This window comes from Bubalus kerabau, chromosome 2 (genome assembly GCF_029407905.1).
Source record: "Bubalus kerabau isolate K-KA32 ecotype Philippines breed swamp buffalo chromosome 2, PCC_UOA_SB_1v2, whole genome shotgun sequence".
Lineage (NCBI taxonomy): Eukaryota > Metazoa > Chordata > Mammalia > Artiodactyla > Bovidae > Bubalus > Bubalus kerabau.
Window position 1 is genome coordinate 141,750,805 of NC_073625.1, and position 25,672 is coordinate 141,776,476.

The window sequence follows — 25,672 nt, forward strand, 5'->3', positions numbered from 1 at the left end:
CCAATCAATATCTGTTGATATTTAACGCAAACCTGACAAAATTGGGAGAGATACTTAATTAATTTAGATGGAATGTGAAACCCTTCCTCGCCTTCCTGGGGCTGGAATAATTGAAATATAAGTGGGAAAGAACAGAGAGGAGAATGTGTCAGGGGAGGAGTGCGGTCATGGCCTGTGTGGTACGCAGGTGGAATATAGTTATCATCCAGGGAGGGAGATTCCAAGTCTCAGATCCTGGCCCTATGGATAGTAATGACAGAAAAACCTTACAGGGCACTTACTATGTGGCAAGGCATGCCTTTTACACACATGTAATAGTATCTTTCATTTTGATAAGTGAAGTATATAGCAACCGGTCATAGGATTTTTAATTTAAAGATGTATTCCACTGCCTTCTAGCTTCTAGTGTTGCAAAGGAAAATTTCACTGCCAGCCTGTTTCCCTTCCCTTCCCCACCCTGACCCCCTTTACAGATAACTTATTCATTCTGTCTGGAAGCTTATAAGATTTTCCTCTTTATACTTAGGCAAATAGTAACAGAAAATGCTTAAAGACTGCTTACTATGCACCAGTAAATATTCAAAGCATCTCACATATATTAATACATTTTATCACTGCAGTAACACTTTGAAAGCATTACTGTTTACTATCCTTAGTTTACAGGTGAGAAAACAGAGACATTGAATAAGCTATCCAAGTTAAATAACCTGCACACAGTTGAGTCAAGAGAGCTGATAAATAGAAGAGAACACAGAAGACAAAACCACTGTAAATGCTGTTCTAAAGGCACTGTACTTCATCGAGTGCAGGAAATTTGAAAGAGATATCTTATCAAAGATGATGGAGCTGCTGAGATTGTTAGTACCCTGGTGTGTGCCGCAGAGGAAACTGATTGAAGGAAATTCTCTGAGCCCAGCACCTGGAGGCTGCCCTGGGTTAGATCACATCTCTGCTCTTTTAAAACATACTTAAGAAGGAACAAAATCTTGACCATGGCTTACGTGGCCTTGCATGAGTTGGGCCCCTGTACACTTTTCCACTATAAACACTTATATTTTTGTTTGCTTTGTTTTGGTTACCCAGCCCTTGGAATACTCTCCTTAACTTGGGGAATTCATGACCCTTCCAGATCTTGCCTCTCTGTTGAAGGCATACAGCTTTTCCAGCTCCACTTTTTATCAAGGTCAGAAACTACATCAAATGTGAATGACTGAAGAACTGGCAATGTTTAACCTGCGGGAGAGGAGACTTTGGTGGGGGTGGGTGGGTGAGTGAAGGAAACCATTGATAGAGACCTCTCCAAATATTTGGAGAGCCAGCAAATGAAAGAAGGCTGTGACTCAGGAGCAGAAATCAGGAGTGGAGGAGGAGAAATCGGGGAGAAAAAGTGAGATAGCCAAGCGGTGGGGAAACAGCTCCAAACAAATTCTCCAAAACGATTACTTCTGTATAATTTTTTTTAAATTAACTTTCTTAAGGATATAGTTTTCATATAATAAAAATGCATCTATCTTCAATGTACATTTTTAAGAATTTTGACAAATGAATTCACCCATGTAATTAATCAAAATACCACACACCCCAAAAAAGTTCATTTTTGCTCCATTCAAATCACCTACTCCTGCCCCCTCCCCTAGCTTACCACTAATCTGATATTGGTTACTAAATCTAGAATTTCATATAATGTAATCATACATTTAATGTCTGGCTTCTTTCACTGGGCACAATGTTTTTGAGATTCATTGCTGTTGTAGCATGTATTTGTTCATTTCTATTTATCTCTCTTTATAGTAGTAGTCTATTGAGGAGCTATACCAAATTCATTCATCCATTCATTTGTTGATGGACATTTGGCTTGTTTTCAAATGTTTGTTATCTTGAAGCTGCCATAACCATTCATGTAAAAATGTTTGTGTGGACAACTATTTTCATTTCTTTTGGGTAAATACTCAAGTGAAATTGCTAGGTTACATGGTTCAGTTCAGTTCAGTTCAGTCACTCAGTCGTGTCCGACTCTGCGACCCCATGAATCGCAGCACGCCAGGCATCCCTGTCCATCACCAACTCCTGGAGTTCACTCAGACTCACGTCCATCAAGTCAGTGATGCCATCCAGCCATCTCATCCTCTGTCGTCCCCTTCTCCTCCTGCCCCCAATCCCTCCCAGCATCAGAGTCTTTTCCAATGAGTCAACTCTTCGCATGAGGTGGCCAAAGGACTGGAGTTTCAGCTTTAGCATCATTCCTTCCAAAGAAATCCCAGGGCTGATCTTCAGAATGGACTGGTTGGATCCCCTTGCAGTCCAAGGGACTCTCAAGAGTCTTCTCCAACACCACAGCTCAAAAGCATCAATTCTTCAGGGCTCAGCTTTCTTCACAGTCCAACTCTCACATCCATACATGACCACAGGAAAAACCATAGCCTTGACTAGACGGACGTTTGTTGGCAAAGTAATGTCTCTGCTTTTCAATATGCTATCTAGGTTGGTCATAAGTGCATATTTAACTTTTCAAGAAACTGCCAAGCTTCTTGCTAAAATATTTTACATTCCTACCAACAATGCATTAGATTTCCAGTTGCTCCATACCCTTGCTGACATTTAGTGTTTTAAGTCTTTAAATTGAAGCCCTCTCATTGGCCTTTGGTGTATACCATCACAGCTTTAATTTGCACTTCCTGAATGACTAATGATTTTGGATGTTGAGCATTTTTTCATGTGTTTATTTGTTGTTCCCATAGCTTCTTTGGTGAAATGTCAGTTAAAATCTTTTCCCCATTTTTCACGAGTTGTTTAAGAGTTGCAACATCCTTTATATTGTCTGAATAGAACTCCTTTATCAGGATTATGTTTTAGAAATATTTTATCAAAAACCATGGTTTGAATTTCTTGGCAGTCATCTTAAGAGAAGAAGTTTTCAATTTGATGAAGTTCAATTTAAGCTCTTTATTTTTTGGTTCATGCTTTTTGCATCCTATCTGAAAGAATCTTTGTATAACTAAAAGTCACAAAGATTTTCTTCTAGATGTCTTATTATTTTAGCTCTTACACTTTGATCTCATGTCTAATTCTTATGTGGGCTTCAGTTGTGTCCAACTCTTTGTGACCCTATGGAGTATAGCCTACCAGGCTCCTCTGCCCGTGGGATTTTCCTGGCAAGGATACTGGAATGGATTACCATGCCCACCTCGAAGGGATCTTCCTGATCTAGGGGTTGAACCCATGTCTCCTGTATTGCAGGCAGATTGCTTACCATTGAGCCCCTGGGGAAACCCGTCTGATTCTTACCCTGGCACAATTCAGTTCAGTTCAATTCAGTTCAGTCGCTCAGTCGTGTCCGATTCTTTGCGACCCCATGAATTGCAGCACGCCAGGCCTCCCTGTCCATCACCAATTCCTAGAGTTCACCCAAACTCATGTCCATCGAGTCGGTGATGCCACCCAGCCATCTCATCCTCTGTCGTCCCCTTCTCTTCCTGCCCCAATCCCTCCCAGCATCAGGGTCTTTTCCAATGAGTCAACTCTTCACATGAGGTGGCCAAAGTATTGGAGTTTCAGCTTTAGCGTAAGTCCTTCCAATGAACACCCAGAACTGATCTCCTTCAGAATGGACTGGCTGGATCTCCTTGCAGTCCAAGGGACTCTCAAGAGTCTTCTCCAACACCACAGTTCAAAAGCATCAATTGTTCAGTGCTCAGCTTTCTTCACAGTCCAACTCTCACATCCATACATGACCACTGGAAAAACCATAGCCTTGACTAGATGGACCTTTGTTGGCAAAGTAATGTCTCTGCTTTTCAATATGCTATCTAGGTTGGTCATAACATTCCTTCCAAGGAGTAAACGTCTTTTAATTTCATGGCTCCAATCACCATCTGCAGTGATTTTGGAGCCCAAAAAAATAAAGTCTGACACTGTTTCCACTGTTTCCCCATCTATTTCCCAGAAGTGATGGGACCAGATGCCATGATCTTCGTTTTCTGAATGTTGAGCTTTAAGCCAGCTTTTTCACTCTCCACTTTCACTTTCATCAAGAGGCTTTTGAGTTCCTCTTCACTTTCTGCCATAAGGGTGGTGTCATCTGCATATCTGAGGTCATTGATATTTCTCCCGGCAATCTTGATCCCAGCTTGTGCTTCTTCCAGCCCAGTGTTTCTCATGATGTACTCTGCATATAAGTTAAATAAGCAGAGTGACAATATACAGCCTTGACAAACTCCTTTTCCTATTTGGAACCAGTCTGTTGTTCCATGTCCAGTCTAACTGTTGCTTCCTGACCTGCATACAGATTTCTCAAGAGGCAGGTCAAGTGGTCTGGGATTCCCATCTCTCAGAATTTTCCACAGTTTATTGTGATCCACACAGTCAAAGGCTCTGGCATAGTCAATAAAGCAGAAATAGATGTTTTTCTGGAACTCTCTTGCTTTTTTGATGATCCAATGGATGTTGGCAATTTGGACTCTGGTTCCTCTGCCTTTTCTAAAACCAGCTTGAACATCAGGAAGTTCACGGTTCACATATTGCTGAAGCCTGGCTTGGAGAATTTTGAGCATTACTTTACTAGCATGTGAGATGAGTGCAATTGTGCGGTAGTTTGAGCATTCTTTGGCATTGCCTTTCTTTGGGATTGAATGAAAACTGACCTTTTCCAGTCCTGTGGCCACTGCTGAGTTTTCCAAATTTGCTGGCATATTGAGTGCAGCACTTTCACAGCATTATCTTTCAGGATTTGAAATAGCTCAACTGGAATTCCATCACCTCCACTAGCTTTGTTCGTAGTGATGCTTTCTAAGGCCCACTTGACTTCACATTCCTGGATGTCTGGCTCTAGGTGAGTGATGACACCATTGTGATTATCTTGGTTGTGTAGATCTTTTTTGTACCCTGGCAACATAATCTTGACTAATGTAACTTTATAGTAAATCTTGAAACAGGTAGTGTAGCTCCCCAACTTTGTTCTTCATTTTCAAAATTGTTTTTCTGTTTTAATTTTTTTGCATTTCCATATAAAATTTATAATCAGCTTAATTTCTAAAAAAAAGTTTTCTGGGATTTTGCTCGACATTGAATCTACAAATAAATTTGAGGAAAATTGACATCTTAATATTGATAAATAATATTGAACATAGTATATCTAATTGTGAAGGCCTTCCTTAATTTTCTTAGCAGTCTTTTTAGTTTTCAGTTTTTAAGTCTCGAACATTTTTTTTGTTTAATTTTCCTTAAGCATATTATGTTTTTAATGCTGTTGTAAATGGTGTTTAAAATTTTCAATTTCTAATTGTTTGTTGCTGATATAACAATTGATTATTGTATACTGACATGGTCTCCTGTAATTTTCCTAAGCATACTTGCTAGATCTTTTAGTGTTTTTGGAGATATCTTAACCATGTCCACATAATGACCATGTTCTCTATGAGCAAATCTGTTTAACTGCTTTCTTTACAATCTTTCTTTACTTTTTCCTTTCCTGATTAACATTCCCCCTGTACAGTGTTGAATAGGAGTGGAAGGACTAGACATCTTTGCTTTTTATCCAGTCTTAAGGGAAAGGCATTCAACCTTTCACAACTAAGTGTGATGTCAGCCAATGAGCTGTGAGCTGTATGGATCCCCTTTTCAAGCTGTAGAAGTTTCTACTTATAGTTTGCTTAGAGTTCCATTTTGTTTTCTTTTATTATAATATAAAGAAAGAGTATTGGGTTTTGTCAAATGCTTTTCCTATATCTATTGTGGTTTTAAACCAATCTTATCACTATGTCTCATTTAATCAAAAAAGGAGACAATAAGAGTCAATGAGGATGTGGCAAAGGTGGAACCCTCATGTACTGCTGAGGGGAATGTTTAACAGTATAGTCACTATGGAAAACAGTTTGTCAGTTCCTCAAAAAGCTGGACAGAGTTACCCTATGACCCTACAATTCTATTCTTGGTATCACTTTATGGGAAATAGATGGGGAAACAGTGGAAACAGTGTCAGACTTTATTTTTTTGGGCTCCAAAATCACTGCAGATGGTGACTGCAGCCATGAAATTAAAAGACGCTTACTCCTTGGAAGGAAAGTTATGACCAACCTAGATAGCATATTGAAAAGCAGAGACATTACTTTGCCAACAAAGGTCCATCTAGTCAAGGCTATAGTTTTTCCTGTGGTCATGTATGGATGTGAGAGTTGGACTGTGAAGAAGGCTGAGTGTCGAAGAATTGATGGTTTTGAACTGTGGTGTTGGAGAAGACTCTTGAGAGTCCCTTGGACTGCAAGGAGATCCAACCAGTCCATTCTGAAGGAGATGAGCCCTGGGATTTCTTTGGAAGGAATGATGCTAAAGCTGAAACTCCAGTCCTTTGGCCACCTCATGCGAAGAGTTGACTCATTGGAAAAGACTCTGATGCTGGGAGGGATTGAGGGCGGGAGGAGAAGGGGACGACAGAGGATGAGATGATTGGATGGCATCACTGACTCGATGGACGTGAGTCTGGGTGAACTCCAGGAGTTGGTGATGGGCAGGGATGCCTGGCGTGCTGCGATTCATGGGGTCGCAAAGAGTCGGACACGACTGAGCGACTGAACTGAACTGATATACTCAAAATAAATGAAAACATATGTCCACATGAAAAGTTGTGTAAGAATGATGATAGCAGTGTTAGTCAAAAAAGTGGACAACCCGTATGTCCATCAAACTGATAAATATATAAGCAAAATATGGTATAGCTGACCCATTAGTTTGAAATCCATGGGTCCACTTACAAGCAGCTATTTTTCAGTAATAAATACTACAGTGCTACTTGGTTCGTGGTTGATTAAACTATGGTTCTGGAGGAACTGTAGGGCCAATTATATGCAGATTAATCTGTGCATTGTTCAAGGGCCCATTGTATATCCACACAATGGAAAAATATTTGGCTGTAAAAAGGAATTAAGAACTGATACATGCTACAGCCTGAATGAGCCTTGAAAGCATTCTGCAAATTGAAAGAAGCAGTCACAAAATACCATGTATTATATAACTCCATTGGTATAAAATGCCCCAAATAGGCAAATACTTAGAGATAGCAGATTAGTGGTTTGCAGAGACAGGGGAGAAAGAATTGGGTAGTGAATACTAATGGATACATTAGTATGCATATTTAAGGTAATAAATAATCATGATGGTTACACAATCTTTGAATAGACTGAATTATTAAACACCATTGCACTGTATACTTTAAATGGGTGAATTTCATGGTATGTGAATTATATTTCAGTTAAAAAATAATAAAGCACAGCTACTTGACATTCCTGGATTAGAATGTAAGCATTCCTACTAAACATTGCTTGAATGTGACATATTATCATTTTTAGTTTGACATACTAAAATGTTGTTAAAACTTTTTTGTCTATTGTTATATAGTCATTTTTAGCAATGCCCTTGGTTTTAACCTCAGCATAATACTATTTTCATAAAAGCAACTGTATTATTTATTTTTTAAAGGTATAGTAAAATTTACCTGTGAAACCATTTGAACCTGGAGTTTCTTTGTGAGAGGTTTTTAACTACAATTCAATTTACTTTTTAGGTACAGATTGTCTATTTCTTATTGAATGAGTTTGGCAGTTTGTATTTTTCTAAAATTTTCCCATTTTGCTTAAGTTGTCAAATTTATTGGCATGAAGTTGTTTATAATATTTCCTTATTTTTTATTGTCTGAGGATCTAGATGATATTCCTATTTGCATTCCATATATTGATAACTTATGTCTTTTATTTTGATTAATCAATTCTAGTAATTCTTTTAAAAGAAACAATCTTTTGTGCCATTGATTTCCTTTATTTCATTGACTTGTGCTCTTAGCTTTATCATTACTTGTGTTCTACTTACTTTGGGTTTAATTACTTCTTTTTCTAGTTCCTCAAAATGGAAACTTAGATTATTGACTTGAGCATTTAAAGTTATAAATTTCCCTCTACATTCTACTTTAGCTCTTTCCCATAAATTCAATATATTGTGTTTTAATTTTCATTCAGTTAAAAATATATTCTAATTTCCTTTGTGATTTCTTCTTTGAGTAATTTACTTTATTTTATTTTAGCCACACCACGTGGTGAGATTTTGGTTCCCCAACCAGGGATCAACCTTGCCTCCCCTGCAGTGGGAGCATGGAGTTTTAACCACTGGACAATGAGGGAAGTCCTTTTTGAGTAATTTAGAAATGTATTGCTCAAGTACTAAATATCTGGGTGGGAGGATTTCCGGGAATTTTTTTCTTATTGACTTGTAATTTAATTTCATCATGATTGAGAATACACACTGCATGTTTTCAATGCTTTTAAATTTGTTGAAACTTCTTTTAAGATCTAGATTACAGTTGATATTTGTGAATGTTTCACTGGCATTTGAAAAGAAGGGCTATCTATTATTGTTTGATAGGGCGTTTAAATAGAATGTTACTGTTCAAGCTGTTAGTATTGTTAGTGCTATCTACTTGTTCTATCAATTACTGGGGGAGGATTGTTGAACTCCCCAATTACAGGCATACATAGTTTAATTGCACTTTGCTTTATTGAGCTTCACAGATACCTGGTCTGTTACAGATTGAAGGTTTGTGGCAACCCTGTGTTGTTAGATGATGATTTGAATTTTTAATTTTTAAAATTAAGATATGTACATTTGTTTAGACATAATGTTATTGCACACTTAATCAACTCAGAATAGTATAAACATAACTTTTATACACACTGGGAAGCCAAAAAATTTATGTGACTCACTTTATTGTGGTGATCTAGAACCAAACCCACAATATCTCTGTTCAGTTCAGTTCAGTTGCTCAGTCGTGTCCGACTCTTTCTGACCCCATGAATTGCAGCACGCCAGGCCTCCCTGTCCATCACCAATTCCTAGAGTTCACCCAAACTCATGTCCATCAAGTCGGTGATGCCATCCAGCCATCTCATCCTCTGTTGTCCCCTTCTCCTCCAGCCCCCAATCCCTCCCAGTAATAGGGTCTTTTCCAATGAGTCGACTCTTCACATGAGGTGGCCAAAGTATCAGTTCAGTTCAGTTCAGTTGCTCAGTCGTGTCCAGCTCTTTGCAACCCCATGAATCACAGCACGTCAGGCATCCCTGTCCATCACCAACTTCCCGAGTTCACTCAAACTCACGTCCATCGAGTCAGTGATGCCATCCAGCCATCTCATCCTCTGTCGTCCCCTTCTCCTCCTGCACTCAATCCCTCCCAGCATCAGAGTCTTTTCCAGTGAGTCAACTCTTCGCATGAGATGGCCAAAGGACTGGAGTTTCAGCTTTAGCATCATTCCTTCCAAAGAAATCCCAGGGCTGATCTCCTTCAGAATGGATTGGTTGGATCTCCTTGCAGTCCAAGGGACTCTCAAGAGTCTTCTCCAACACCACAGTTCAAAAGCATCAATTCTTTGGCTCTCAGCCTTCTTCACAGTCCAACTCTCACATCCATACATGACCACAGGAAAAACTATAGCCTTGACTAGATGGACCTTTGTTGGCAAAGTAATGTCTCTGCTTTTCAATATGCTATCTAGGAGCATATGCTATCAATATGCTTCCAAGGAGTAAGCGTCTTTTAATTTCATGGCTGCAGTCACCATCTGCAGTGATTTTGGAGCCAAGAAAAATAAAGTCAGCCACTGTTTCCCCATCTATTTCCCATGAAGTGATGGGACCAGATGCCATGATCTTCGTTTTCTGAATGTTGAGCTTTAAGCCAACTTTTTCACTCTCCACTTTCACTTTCCTCAAGAGGCTTTTGAGTTCCTCTTCACTTTCTGCCATAAGGGTGGTGTCATCTGTATATCTGAGGTTATTGATATTTTTCCCGGCAATCTTGATTCCAGCTTGTGTTTCTTCCAGTCCAGTGTTTCTCATGATGTACTCTGCATATAAGTTAAATAAGCAGGGTAACAATATACAGACTTGATGTACTCCTTTTCCTATTTGGAACCAGTCTGGTGTTCCATGTCCAGTTCTAACTGTTGCTTCCTGACCTGCATACAGATTTCTCAAGAGGCAGATCAGGTGGTCTGATATTCCCATCTCTTCCAGAATTTTCCACAGTTTATTGTGATCCACACAGTCAAAGGCTTTGGCATAGTCAATAAAGCAGAAATAGATGTTTTTCTGGAACTCTCTTGCTTTTTCCATGATCCAGCGGATGCTGGCAATTTGATCTTTGGTTCCTCTGCCTTTTCTGAAACCAGCTTGAACATCAGGAAGTTCACGGTTCACATATTGCTGAAGCCTGGCTTGGAGAATTTTGAGCATTACTTTACTAGCATGTGCCTGTCTAATTAAAGATTTGTTTCTTTTTCCCTTCCATTTTGATCAATTTTTGCTTCATGTACTTTGAATCTGTTTTAAAGTACATGAATAATTAAAATTGTTATATCTTCCTAATGAATTGACCTGATTAAAACTGTGAAGTATTCTTTTTTTAACCCTTGTTCTGAATTCAAGTTTATTAGATATAAATATAGCCATTTCAACTACCTTTTGATTAATGCTTGCATGGTATATTGTTTTAATTACTATTTTTTTACAATTATCTGTGTCTTTATATTTATTTATTTGTTTTGGTTTTGGATTTTTGGGTGCATGTGTTTATATTTAAAATGGGTTTATTATAGGTGGCATATGGTTGGGCTTTTTTTTTTTCATTTTTAATGTAAAATGTAAGCAACATAAAATAACATGGTATTGTATGGTAAAATGTATATAACATAAAAATCTACCATTTTAACCATTTTTAGGTATACATTTCAGTAGCATTAACCATATTCATAATGTTGTGCAATCATCATCACTATTCATTTACAGAATTTTAAAAACAAATTGAAACAGAAATTCTGTAGTACTTGGGCTTACCTGGTGGTCCAGTGGTTAAGAATCCACCTGCCAATGCAGGGGACACAGGTTCAATCCCTGGCTGGGGAAGATTCCACATGCCATGGGGCAATTAAGACAGTGCACCATGACTACTGAGCTCACCAGCTGCCAATTACTGAAGCCCTCTCACCTATAACAGAGCCCATGCTCTGCAACAAGAGAAGCCACCACAATGAGAAGCCTGAGCATCATAACAAAGAGTTGCCCTCACTCATCTCAACTAGAGAAAATCTGCAAAGCAACAAAGACCTAGCACAGCCAAAAATAAAGTTAATTAATTAAATGAAATAAATTCTGAAGTACCTATTAAACAGTAACTTCTCACTCCCAGCAACACTCAGCTCCTAATATACTTACTGTCTTTTTTAATTTCTCTCTTCTAAGTACTTCATAAAAGTAGAATATTTGTTTATGTCTGCTTCTTTCACTTAGCACAATGTTTTTATGATTCATCCATATTATAGCATGTATCAGAATTTCATTATTTTTTATAGCTAAATAATATTCCACGGCATTTGTTGTTGTTGTTGTTCAGTCGCCAAGTCGTGTTTGACTCTTTGCAACCCCATGGACTGTAGCACGTCAGGCTTCCCTGTTCCTCACTATCTCCTGGAGTTTGCCCAAGTTCATGTCCATTCAATCAGTGATGCCATCCAACCATCTCATCCTCTGTCACCTCCTTCTCCTCCTGCCCTCAATTTGTCCCAGCATCAAGGTCTTTTCCAATGAGTTGTCTATTTGCATCAGGTGGCCAAAGTATTGGAGCTTCAGCTTCAGCATCAGTCTTCCAATGAGTATTCAGGACTGGTTTCCTTTTAAGATTGACTGGTTTGATCTCCTTGCTGTCTAAGGGACTCTCAAGAATCTTCTCCAACACTGCAGTTCAAAAGCATCAATTCTTCGGCGCTCAGTCTTCTTTATGGTCTGGCTCTCACATCCATACATGACTACTGGGAAGACCATAGCTTTTACAATATGGACTTTTGCTGGCAAAGTGATGTCTTTGCTTTTTAATAATTGCCATGGCATACATATACCATATTTTGTATATGTGGGTGGTCTTGTGGCACAGCTTGTGGGACCTCGGTTCCCTCACCAGGGATCAAATCTAGACCCCTGGCAGTGAGAGCAATGAGTCCTAACCATTGGACCATGAGGGAATTCCAATATATCACATTTTAAAATATCAGTTGGGTTTTGCATTTCTATTCTGTCCCGTGATCTCCGCTTTTTATTTGGAATGTTTGGACCATTTATCTTTAATGTAATTATTTAAATAGTTGAGTTTAATCTACTATTTTCCTATTTGTTTGCTATTTCTTTCATTGTTCTTTCTTCCTTTTTTCCCCACTTCTTTGGGATTCTGTTTTTCAGTATAAATTTTATTTAAAATGTCATATAGTTTAACAGACATTATTCATACCTTTTTTATTTCCTATATTTCTGTTGTCTCATATATTTGTGGTGATTTATAATTTGTAGTAAATGTTTATAGTAGCTATTTTAGCATATATATATCTGCTAATTCCATTAACTATCTGTTATTTCAGAATTTGTTTCAACTTATTATTTTTTCACCTGGTTTCTGCTTTATTGACTATGCCAAAGCCTTTGACTGTGTGGATCACAATAAACTGTGGAAAATTCTGAAAGAGATGGGAATACCAGACCACCTGATCTGCCTCTTGAGAAATCTGTATGCAGGTCAGGAAGCAACAGTTAGAATGGGACATGGAACAACAGACTGGTTCCAAATAGGAAAAGGAGTACATCAAGTCTGTATATTGTCACCCTGCTTATTTAACTTATATGCAGAGTACATCATGAGAAACGCTGGACTGGAAGAAACACAAGCTGGAATCAAGATTGCCGGGAGAAATATCAATAACCTCAGATATGCAGATGACACCACCCTTATGGCAGGAAGTGAAGAGGAACTAAAAAGCCTCTTGAGGAAAGTGAAAGTGGGGAGTGAAAAAGTTGGCTTAAAGCTCAACATTCAGAAAACGAAGATCATGGCATCTGATCCCATCACTTCATGGGAAATAGATGGGGAAACAGTGGAAACAGTGTCAGACTTTATTTTTTTGGGCTCCAAAATTGATGGTGACTGCAGCCATGAAATTAAAAGATGCTTACTCCTTGGAAGGAATGTTATGACCAACCTAGACAGCATATTGAAAAGCAGAGACATTACTTTGCCAACAAAGATTCGTCTAGTCAAGGCTATGGTTTTTCCTGTGGTCATGTATGGATGTGAGAGTTGGACTGTGAAGAAGGCTGAGAGCCAAAGAATTGATGCTTTTGAACTGTGGTGTTGGAGAAGACTCTTGAGAGTCCCTTGGACTGCAAGGAGATCCAACCAATCCATTCTGAAGGAGATCAGCCCTGGGATTTCTTTGGAAGGAATGATGCTAAAGCTGAAACTCCAGTCCTTTGGCCACCTCATGCAAAGAGTTGACTCATTGGAAAAGACTCTGATGCTGGGAGGGATTGGGGGCAGGAGGAGAAGGGGACGACAGAGAATGAGATGGCTGGATGGCATCACTGACTTGATGGACGTGAGTCTGAGTGAACTCCGGGAGTTGGTGATGGACAGGGAGGCCTGGCGTGCTGCGATTCATGGGGTCGCAAAGAGTCGGACACGACTGAGCGACTGATCTGATCTGATGTGTCACTATTTGTATTGTATGTCTGGTGGTATTTTTAATTAGATAAAGAAGATTATGAATTCTACATTATTTGGTGCTAGATTTTATTGTGAGTGCCAAGTCACTTCAGTTGTGTCCAACTCTTTGCAACCCTATGGACTGTAGCCCACCAAGCTCTTTTGTCCATGGGATTCTCTAGGCAAGAATACTGGAGTGGGTTGCCATGTCCTCTTCTAGGGGATCTTCACAATCCAGGGTTCAAACTCTTGTCTCTTATGTCTCCTGCACTGGCACATGGAGTCTTGTAGTCCTTTAAATAATGTTATGCTTCTTCTAGTAGGCAGCAAGGTTACTTGGAGATTAGGTTTTATCAAGCTTTTTTAGAGAGCCTTCAGAATACTTCAATACTAAAGCTAATTTAGCCTCACTTCTAAGGCAGAACTCTTCTTAGATCTCTATTAAATGGCTAAGTACTCAACCAGATTTCTCCAATCTGGATGGAGGGAATTCAAACATTTATGGTCGTATATGATTTCTGGGGATTGTTCACCTTACAGCTTCTTAGTAATTATTCTTTCCTCCGATTTTCATGCCCAACAAAAAGGGTTTTCCCCTTATGCGCATGCAGATTGATATTTAGCAAGAACTCGAGGAGACTCCTATGCAAGTTTCTGTGCCTCTTCCTCTGCTTAGCTCTTTCTCTCTTTTGAACTCTGCTCTTAAGATTATAGCTGCCAGGCCACCCCAGACTGATCTGTTTCTTCGACTCAGCAAGATACTAGATTCCTTTTCCCTGTACTGTGTCTTTCTCAAGGCAGTAATCTGGGATAATCATAGGGATTCTTTCAGGAATCTGGTTCTACACTGCCAGATGTCTAATGTCTGAAAACTGTTATTTCATATATTTTGCCTGATTTTCAAATTGTTTATGGCGGGAAGGCAATTCCTGTTAGCAGTTAATCCTTTATAGGTGGAAATTCCCCTCTCAAAAATTTTAAAGCCATTTAATCAACACAGGAGATAAGACTGAGGGAAAAACTTTAGAGGAAGCAATGTGAAAGTTGAGATTGAAACATCAGAAGGCAGTTTGTGAAACTTTTAGAAACTAAAATCAAAAAGGTAGCACCATTTTGAATACTACCCACCTCCATTCCCTGCTTCACCCACCAGTTACCAAGTCCTTTTCCCCTGCCTGCTGTAGAGTACTTCTGAGGCCCCTGTATGGCCTAAAGAATATTTTTTTAATGCCTTTGAATCAAAAAAATTAATGCCTAAATGATATCTTGTTATTGACAAAGATTAGTGGGGTCTTCCAAGTCCATTTATCTTCATTTCTTTTCCCCTCTCTGGAGCACTTATGCTACTATGAACTTAGTGAAGATATTTTATAATTGCTTTAAAACTCAAGAATCCATAACTAAAAGCAATTAAAAACTGATCTGTACATCACGACAATAAAATAAATGAAGTTTTTGGCTCTCCACTTGGTGTACTGTATTGTTTTTTTTGGATCTCTGGTTCATTTGGACTTGACTTGTGAAAGATAGTATGCATTCAGCATTAATCCCCTTGTTGTACAAGAGCCATCATTCTTCTGTAAGTGTAAAACAGCAAAAAGGGATTTTTTTTTCCCCTTGTCTTTGTGCTGAAGAGAGTGCTGTGGTTTTTGCTATGTTCACAAGCTGACAAAATGGACAGTACATTTTTCACATTGTTTCAGCCCATGTAAATTTTTCGAAATAAATGGTTCCTGATTGCCAAGCCTCAGTGAATAACACTGACTTTTTCTCAGTCCACAAAGCTTACCACATGGATTACACGTATGCATTACTCACACAACACAATCACTGGCCCATATGCCAGATTGAAATATGATTTTACAGTTGCCTCTAGAGCACACATTTCCAGCTTTGGTTCCACACATAAGGAGACAGATTTGCAGTTTTTGTTTTCTTACCGTTTTAAACACATTTGCCTCAAGCAGAAGTATGGGCTCCATAGGGTAGTTCTTTTCATTGTAGGAAACTTGCTTCGCTTCTTTTCAGACAATCTGTCACCTATTTAAAAACAAAGAGCAACACCACACTATTCACTTTGTTAAAACTTATAACAGGTCCCAAGGAAAATGTGCCTTGGAAATCCTTCACGGATTTGTTTTTGTAGAACAGCTGGAGGTGAGGCCCACTGTACTAATCACGTCCAGTTGCTGCTGGTCAAATTGCACATTCAGGAAATTCATAATTAGGTGGTTATATCCCCTGAGTTTCCCCTGAAGCACTCTTTATAACTCTCGATTTGTCTTCTTCCTTGTCATTCAAAACAACCAGAAAGAGAGACAGGGAAAGAGAGGGAAAGACAGGAGAGGTAAAGGGAAATGAAATAAAATTCTAAGTTAGGCTTCCAAAATAAATTGTCTATGACTGCTGGCCCTCTCTTAAAAAGAAAAACAGCCAGAGCCTGTGTATATATTAATATGTGTATGTGTGTGTCCTTCTCGAAAACACTCAAAAAGGGTTAAAAATATTTTAAAAGGGTATTTGCCTTAAAAATTATGCTCTGAAGTGTTCATCTGCTCATGTTTTGATTTCAAAGTGTGGATTTAAGATTAACAGGTACTACCTAGACTTCAAGGATTAAATTTTAACATTTCATGTAAATTGTGTATGTTTCCTTGTTCTACTTGCTTCTCTATGCTCTTCCTAACCTTGGAATTCTTAGGTAATTAATACAATGCAAGAATTTGTAGCTCAAGTGTTTGTCAATCTTTTGTTGATTATTAACAAAACAGTTCTGTATCAGAAGATCTGCCTTCTAATATATACTTTGGAACACCAAGGTTTCTTAGGATCTTTACTTCTTTATTAGACAGTTTTAGGGAAAGCAGGAAAGGAGAAAATACACTGTGAGCCAGACTGAAGTGAGGAATATGTATCATTAGTTTCCTAATAATCCCACAGGACTGTTAATTCATTGATCTAATAGAAATAAGCAGAGGTTAAGTGCCACATGCTAATTAAGCAAATTAAAGCCAAATAGAATTCTTCAAAAAGTCAAATATAGAATTACCATATGATCCACCAAGTCACTTCTAGATACACCAAAATATTGAATACAGGTACAGAAATAAGTACTTGCACACAAAATTTCATAGCAGCACTGTTTTCAATAGCTCAAAGGTAGAAACTATCCAAATGTTCAGTAATGGATGAATGGGTAAATAAAGTGTAATATAGCATACAATAAGATAGTTTCGGAGAAGGCAATGGCACCCCACTCCGGTACTCTTGCCTGGAAAGTCCCATGGACGGAGGAGCCTGGTGGGCTGCAGTCCATGGGGTCGCTAAGAGTCGGGCACGACTGAGCGACTTCCCTTTCACTTTTCACTTTCATGCATTGGAGAAGGAAATGGCAACCCACTCCAGTGTTCTTGCCTGGAGAATCCCAGGGACAGAGGAGTCTAGTGGGCTGCTGTCTATGGGGTTGCACAGAGTCGGACACGACTGAGGCGACTTAGCAGCAGCAGGATAGTTTCAGCCATAAGAAGGAATAAACTGATACATATGGATGAACCTGGAAAATAAGCGAAAGAAAGCAGACACAAAAGTCACATCATTCCATTTATATGAAGTATCCAGAGTAGGTTAATCTATAGACACAGAAAGCAGGTTGGTGGTTGCCAGTGGCTGAGGAAAGGAGAGAATGAACAATAACTGCTTAATGGATACAGTGTTTTATTTTTTGGTGATGAAAATGTTTTGGAAATAAATGGAGGTGGTAGTTACACAACATGGGGAAGGTACTGGGTAATGCAAATGCCACTGAATTGTTCACTTGAAAATGATTAATTTTATATTGTGTGAATCTTACCTCAATAAAAGGTAAAGTTAAAAATAGAAAAATAATGCATGTTTTCTATAAAGGCCTAGTACTTTTTGGAGGCTACAGAAGTTGATATTTCTAACAGAGTTTTAGGTAGGATCACAATCCAGCAAAACAAAAGCTATCTGTGCTTCACTTTTTCCAAAAGCCAATTTAAAATGTTAATTCATTATTAAAAACAGACTTGTAAACATGGCAATAATCATTTTCACATGTTTTCCTCTAGAAACAAGGCCTTACATGAACTATAGGTGCATTCTGGGCTCTCCTTTCAAATTCTGCACCTCATCTTTATTTCATGTACATGTTTAACTAATATATTCCTGAGCCTTCATGCACAATAAATTTGACATTTCTCAGTCATTAAGTGGTAATTCTTCATATCATATAGAACCTCCTCCTTCCCCAGGAACTTTTCTTCCCCTCCTTAATTTCTCTAAATGTAAATTAGTAGCAGAGGAGGGAGTTCTAGTGCAGTCTTTTCTTACCCTAAGGACATTGAGAGCTTAGAAGCAGAAAGAAAAGGGCAGTGGCATTTCAGATTAAATCGCTTTTTTGAAAACATACAAGTTGTAGAAAAGAAAATACACAAAAGAATAAAAAGGGTAAATTAGGCATAAGAGATTGTCCTCGACCGAGGAAGTGTACATGTTCTTCCCGGCCCTCAGGTGCAGCTAGAGCAGTCCGAATCATCTCTCTCCTGCGAGAGCGTGAGAAGATAGGGTGCAGACAGCCTTCCCCTTGCTGCCTTTAAAGGCACTGACAGCTTGTCTGATGTCACATGTGCATCCTCAGGGGTAGAGACTTCCGGGCAGGCCACCATTCACAGAACTGTCACTGCTTGACATATTCCAGCAGCTGAAGCGGAGCTCTGATGAGCAGATCACTCAAGACCAAGCAGCCAGAGAGAAGAACAAGCTGACCATTCAGAACAGGCTATCTATGAATTACAGTTGCTGGAGGGCAGAGAACATAACTTAAATTTGGACGGAAATAATAATAGAACTACGTAAGGAGGAACAAGGACTACCCAAATAGACTTCCTTGATTTAAAACAATAACAAAAACATGATTTTTAAATATATAACTGACTACTGAAGAAAATGGTTACTACTGAAATTCAACCAATAGCCTGGAAATTGGATGCAAGAATATTACAAAGCTCAGAGGAAAAAAATGTAAATCATGAACACAGAGACTGAAGAGAGGTTCAAGGACACTGACATGAAAGTGTATCTGGAGTTCCAGAAAGAGAAGATGATGCACAGGAAGGAAAGGATATATTTAAATAAAACAAAATGAAGCATACAAACAAAAGATATTTCCCTGGATTGAAGAAAGGATACCAAATTTCAGGGAAGAATGATGAGAAAAGATTATATCTATATCTATGTTTATGTCTACATCTATCTTTGTCATCATATATATAGATAGTTATAGATACATACACATATCTGTCTATATCTATTTATATATATTTTTTCTTTGAATGTGTGTATATATACATGACTAGGTATATCCTGGTAAAAATTTTGAACTCCAAAGATAAATAGAAAAATCTTATTCTTTCTGTGTAGAAACGTTTAAGTTGTTTATAAAGGAAAAAATTAGGCTGCCATGAAATCCTCTTTTGCAACACTAGGAAGCTAGAAGACAATGGGATATATTTTCAACTTAAAAATATTTTTCATCTCTTAGGGTACAAGAAAAGTGTTTGCAGATACATAAGGATTCAGAGAAGTCACACATCTCATTACTCATCTGGTAAAAATACTAGAAAAAGACTTTTTAAAAAAACAAACCAACAAACAAAACAGACTTGAAGAGGACAGAAAGCCACAGTGAGCAACAAACTTGTGATATTTAATTAAAAATAGGTTGACCAAGATGGACTGAGTATGTGTAACTATTATAAATAAAGAGCTTAGAAATAGAGAAGTGTACTAAAAAGGAAAATTTAAAGAACTAAACCACCTCAGGAAAACTAAAGAATTGTGGTGAGGAGGGGCATGAGAAAGAAGGAAGCAAAAATATTCCAAAGTCGTCAGAGACTCTTGGGAGGAGAGTAAGGAGGAAATTTCAACTGAAGTCTTTTTCAAGCTGAATATCATGGGTGGGGAGTGACAGTGGAAAAGTTGGGGAAAAGTTGGCATCTTCTTTTCACGAAATACTAGGGAAATATCTGTCTGATTTTATATGCGAGCTGGAGAAGGACAAGTAATTAATGAAATGTAAGAGGAGAGCAATGTCTTAAAGCAGGCATGGTGTCATTGTACCATGGAACATGTAATTTAAGTTTAAAATCTCTAAACAGAAAAAAGGGGGCTATTACATAATAATAAAAAGCATAACTTATAAAAAATAATCTTGTTTTATACATGAAACAACATAGAAGCTAAACAAATTTTTTAAATTATTATAAACACATTTAAATAAAAGATTATAGGAAAGGACTTAAATATTAGATTTGACCAGTCCTGATAGCCAAATGGATATAGGTAGACAGATAGAAAAAGACATAGAGGAGTTAACACAATCCCAAAGCTTGTGATTCTTGGGGTATGTGCATGTGCTTGGTCTTGTGCAACTGTTTGCCACCCCAAAGACTGTACCTCACCAGACACCTCTGTCCATGGAATTTTCCAGGCAAAAATACTGGAGCAGGTTGCCATTTCCTATTCCAGGGGATCTTCCTGACCCAGGGATCAAACCCATGTCTCTTGCATCTTCTGCATTGCCAAATGGATTCTTTACCACTGTGCCACATGGAAAGACCAGAAATAAAATAATACAATCACAAGACTTGTGATACAGTCATCCTCATTATTTGTAGATTAGGTATTTGTTAATTTGCCTTGCCAAAATGTATTCATAAGCCCCAAATCAATATTTACAGAACTTTTCTCTCACTCACAGACACATTCAGAGTGTCAAATAAAGTGGTCAAATCAAATAAAGTGATCAAAATCAGAGGTCAAATAAAGTGAAACTGCCTTCTTACATTTCAATTCTTTATTACAGACATGCCCTTCCCTCAGTCTATTTAGTATCAGAATTTGGGCATTTGTGGGCTTTTTGTTGGTGACCTCACTGTTTAAAATGCTCCCCCATGCACTGAAGTGCCGTTAGGTTCCTACATGCAAGAAGGCTGTGATGTGCCTCATGAAGGTAGATGAACTTCATCTAGGCAAGAGCTACTATGATACTGACTGTGGATTCAATGTTAATGAATCACCAGTATATATTCAATAAGTGTCTTTAAACAAAAACACACAAAGAGGAAGGTTATGTATTGACCGGTTGACAAAAATGTTGTAACCAGAGGTTCACAGGAATCTAACCCTGTATCTCCCCCAGGAGCAAAGGTTCAGTCTTCAAAGTATCTTTATATGATATAACTACTAGGAATAGTAAGAACCAATTGTACATAGAATCAGAGAGAACTTGTTCCTCAAAAAATTCCTTTTTTAATATTCCATGGAAGACTTCTAAAAATTACTTACATGTTTTTCCTTAAAGAAGTCCTCATTATGCTTTTCTGATCATAATCCAATAAATTTAAAAATAAGTAAAAAAGATACAGAAACTTCAACTACATTGGAATTCAGAAGTATATATCTATATATTCCCTGAATTTAAAGAAATGTTAAAAACTGTCAAAAAAGCAATGGCAAAATTAAAATTACCTAGAAATCAATGAAAATAACATTTCTTACTAAAGTTTATGGTACTTGGTAAAAGCTACATTCATGGAAAAAATTATAGCCTTATATTATTTATTATTAAGGAATAAAGATGTTAAAATATAGAAGCTTTATAATCACAAAAATTAGAAGAACCAAAAAAACTAGGAAGGGGGAATTAAGGGAAAGAAAACATGAAATTAAAGAAATAGAAAGCAAAAATAGTATAAAAATGAAAAGCTCAAAAATCACTTCATTTGAATAACATGCAAAAGGAGAAACCACCTTTATTTGAGATTAAGGAAAACAGGGAGAGCAAAAAACACAAGATTGTGAATGAGAAAGAGTACATAAAGACAAATACCAAAGAGAACAAAAGAAATAAAAGAAAACATAATGTGCAACTCTATAATAAATTTGAAATTTGAAACCTACATGATTTGCTAGCAAACAATATGTGTAACAATCCAAGTAAAGAGAGGAAACTTGAATAAACCACTATACAAGAATTTTGTTTTGTTTTGAAGTGATTTAGATCTAGCACTTACAAAGGCAACAGGATCAAATATCTTCATATCTAAATTCTAGCAAAATAATGTAAGTAATTGCAAGATCTTAGAAAAAAATAAGAGGTGCCCCAATTCATCTGATGAAGCCAGGAGAATTTTAATACCAAAACCCAATAAAAAGTGTGTCAAATAATAATCCATGTGATCAGATAGGATTTATTCCAATAGCAGGCTCTCAGGAACTCTAACAACATAATTTCATTCTTTTTCATGTGTGTGTGTGTGTTCAGTCATTCAATCATGTCCAACTCTTTGCAACCTTATGGACCGTAGCCATCCAGGCTCCTCTGTCCATGGGATTTTCCAGGCAAGAATACTGGAATGGGTTGCCATGCCTTCCTCCAGTTGATCTTTGAGACCCAGGAATTGAACCTGTGTTTCCTGTGTCTCCTGCATTGTGGTTGGATTCTTTACCACTGAAAAAGGGGAAGCTGCCTTTTTCATTGGAAATCATGTCAAGCTCACAGAACAGAACAAGAATGGTACAAAGAACTGTCATGTACCCATCACACAGAGATACTATTCGAGTTTTGCCATCTCTCCCAATAATGTTCTTTACAGGAAAAGGCTCCATCTGGGATCGTGTGTTACAACTAGCTTTGTCGAGTCTCTGGGAAACAGGTCCTCAGCCCCTCCTTGACTCTCAGGACTTTAACATTTCAGAAGGTCACAGGCCAGTTATTTTGCAGACTCCCCCAGTTTGGGCTTGTCTGATATGTCTTCACAGTAACATGAAGATTATGTGTATTGGGCAGGAACCACACAGAATGATGTGTGATGTTGTATCCCCCTGACTGGCACTTGTTGTTGATTTGCCCCATGCCTGGTAGTTCACTCACTAGAGTAAGGTAGTATTGCCCAGGTGTCTCCACGATAGAGTTCTCGTTTTCCCTTTGTTACTAAGTATTTTTATGGGAAGATACTTTGACATTAGTAAATATCCTGCCCCCTGTCCAACTTTCACTCCCTGCTTCCCTGTAATGCTTTTGCCTAAATTGTTTATTGCTCTGCTGGTTAAAATGGAGAATTCTAATATCATAATTTCTTCTACATTTGTTGGGTGGCATTCTACCGTAAGGAAAAATTTTCTCTTGTTTGTTTGTTTGTGGACTAAAGCATTCCTATTTTATTCAATGGGTTACAATACTTTACTATTATTATTTATTTTGATGATCCAATTTTTTTCCCATATTTTGGCCAGTGGGTGCATCTGCAAACTTATTTCTAAGTCCTTTTGGTAGATCTCTGTCTTTCTGTGATCCTGACCTTGCTTTCCGTCACAGCAAGATGTTCTGGATTTATCTCTAACTTTCCCTGCCTTGGCCTTAAAATCAGCCATTTCCAGAAGAATGCTTGATTCACCTTAAAAGAAGATGTATTTGGATACTAGGTCTGTCTTTGTTTCTGTAGCCAAAAAGTGTCTTTACACACGTAGCATTCTTACACAGTTAAGAGTCTTGAGATGAAGAGATCGTCCTGATTTATTCAGGTGGGTTCTAAACTCAATTTCAATTGTTCAAAATTGTTCAAAACTCAGTGACAAAAAGGGCAGAAGAAGATCTGAGACACAGAGGAGGAAAAGACAAAGACACACACAGAAGAAGGCTATGCAAATACTGAGGCAGAGATTGTGCTGATGTGGCCATATGCCAAGAATTCCAAGGAATGCTGACAGCCACCAGAAGTTGGAAGAGGCCAGCTAGATTCTCCTCTAGAGTCCCCGGCCCGCCGGGGCTGGGGGCGGGGGATTGGGGGGCGGGGGGTGGGTGGGATGCAGCTCTGCCAACACCTTGAATTTGGACTCTGGCCCTCAGAACTGTGAGACAATAAATTTCTGTTGGTTCAAGCTACCCATTTTGTGGTAATTTGTTATTACCCCAGGAAATGAATACAACCTCAAAAACATTAAGCTAAGAAAATAAACCAAAGACCACATATTATATGATTTCATTTATAGGAAATTTTCAGAAAAGGTAAATCTATAGACATAAATCAGATTGGTAGTTGCCAGGGACTCAGACCGGAGAAGGAGTTGACTAAATGGCCATAAGGAACCACTTTGGCATGATGGAAATGTTCTAAAATTGAATTTTGTGGTGATGGATGCACAATGATATAAATTCATTGAAAACATTAAGCTGTACATTTTACACTGGGATATTTTATGGTATGTATGGTTATATCCCAATAAAACTGTTAAAAGTTAAAAACTAAAATATAAAAGTATTAGAAATAAATTTAATAAGGAAAACAAAGAACATATATAAAGAAAACCGGTAAATCATTTGTCTCCTTCTATGGGAGGCATTCTTAACTAAGATGGAAAATCTTAGGGTATATTTATGCATATGGACATATATTTATGTATAAAATTTTAAGACTTTTATGGCCAAAGATGCCATAAGATCGACTGAGAAAATAACATATTTAAAGAAAATTTCAGCAGATGACAAACCATGAATATTTTTAGTAATTTAGGGAATCTTAGATAATAATGAAATGCAAAAAAGTATTCAGTAGAAAAATAAACAAAGACTATGCAGAGCAAAGACAAATAGTCAATAAATGTATATTTTAAATGCATAAACTGAAGAATGACCTTGATAAAGTACTACTTTCTACTCCAACGTTGGAAAATTACAGAGCAATAATACTATTGTTGTGGGAAAAAGATAAAAGAATAATAATCTCATGTATTTCTTATGGAAACACTGTGAACAGTTACCTCAGTTGAAAAGTAATGTATGTATTAATATGTTACTACAGATAAACACTTCATCCACTCTAGGTATTAATTTCATTGGTGAAAATACCCAGCCATATGATATATGCACAAGTATGCCCATCTTATAGCACTGTCTATAGAGGCGGCAAAGATTAAATGCGCCTCAATGGAGGAATTGGTTCAATAAGTCACACTATATCCACAGCCATGGAATGTTTTCCAGTCATTGACAGAGTTACAGATACCAAATTAAATAGAAATACTAGTTAATTTGGAAATTCTACTAGGTATTACTGTCTGAGAAAGCAAGTTGGGGGGGAAGGGTTGGGAAAATGAGTGAAAGAGGTCAAAAGGTCAAACTTCCAGTTATAAAACAAGTCGTGAGGATGTAATCGTATGGCCACTATAGTTATATATAATACTAATATATATTAAATACTATATTAATATATACTAATAATAAACAATATATTTATATTACTACATAATATAAATATATATTAATATATAAACATATATCAATATATAAATAATATATTAATATTAAATCAATATATTTAGTATTTAATACTTTAATAAATTTAATAAATATTAATATATTAAATGCTTTAATAAATTTAATAAATTAATATAGTAAATATTATATTATTATAGAATATAAATATATTAATATGCAAATAATATATTAATATATATTAAATACTGTATGGCATATTTGAAAGTTGCTAAAAGAGTAGATCTTAAAAGTTCTCATCACAAGAAAAAAAATGTTTAATATGTACTGTAACTTTGTCATTACATTACATTGCCAACAAAGGTCTGTCTAGTCAAAGCTATGGGTTTTCCAGTAGTCATGTATAGATGTGAGAGTTGGACCATAAAGAGGGCTGAGCACCAAAGAATTGATGCTTTTGAACTGTGGTGTGTTGGAGAAGACTCCTGAGAGTCCCTTAGACTGCAAGGAGATCAAACCAGTCAATCCTAAAGGAAATCAATCCTGAATATTCATTGGAAGGACTGATGCTGAAGTTGAAACCCCAATACTTTGGCCACCTGATGCAAAGAGCCAACTCATTAGAAAAGACCCTGATGTTGGGAAAGATTGAAGGCAGGAGGAGAAGGGGACAACAGAGGATGAGATGGTTGGGGCATCACCGACTCAATGGACTTGAGTTTGAGCAAGCTCCAGGAGATGGTGAAGGACAGGGAAGCCTGGCATGCTGCAGTCCATGGGGTCTCAAAGAGTCAAACACAACTGAGTGACTGAACAAC

At 37.6% G+C, this 25,672-nt stretch overlaps 1 long non-coding RNA gene across 4 annotated transcripts in view; it reads right to left on the reverse strand.

Moving 5' to 3' along the window:
- The window catches only part of LOC129643888 (uncharacterized), a 108,455-nt gene that overhangs the window by 8,869 nt on the left and 73,914 nt on the right, over window positions 1-25,672 (reverse strand). For 2 of the 4 annotated variants that reach the window (XR_008710582.1, XR_008710583.1), the window contains 2 exons: window positions 20,036-20,179; window positions 15,502-15,601 (listed from right to left, as the gene is read on the reverse strand). This is a non-coding gene — a long non-coding RNA (uncharacterized LOC129643888). The remainder of the gene's footprint in view (window positions 1-15,501; window positions 15,602-20,035; window positions 20,180-25,672) is intronic. The other 2 variants (XR_008710585.1, XR_008710584.1) reach the window with 1 other exon arrangement.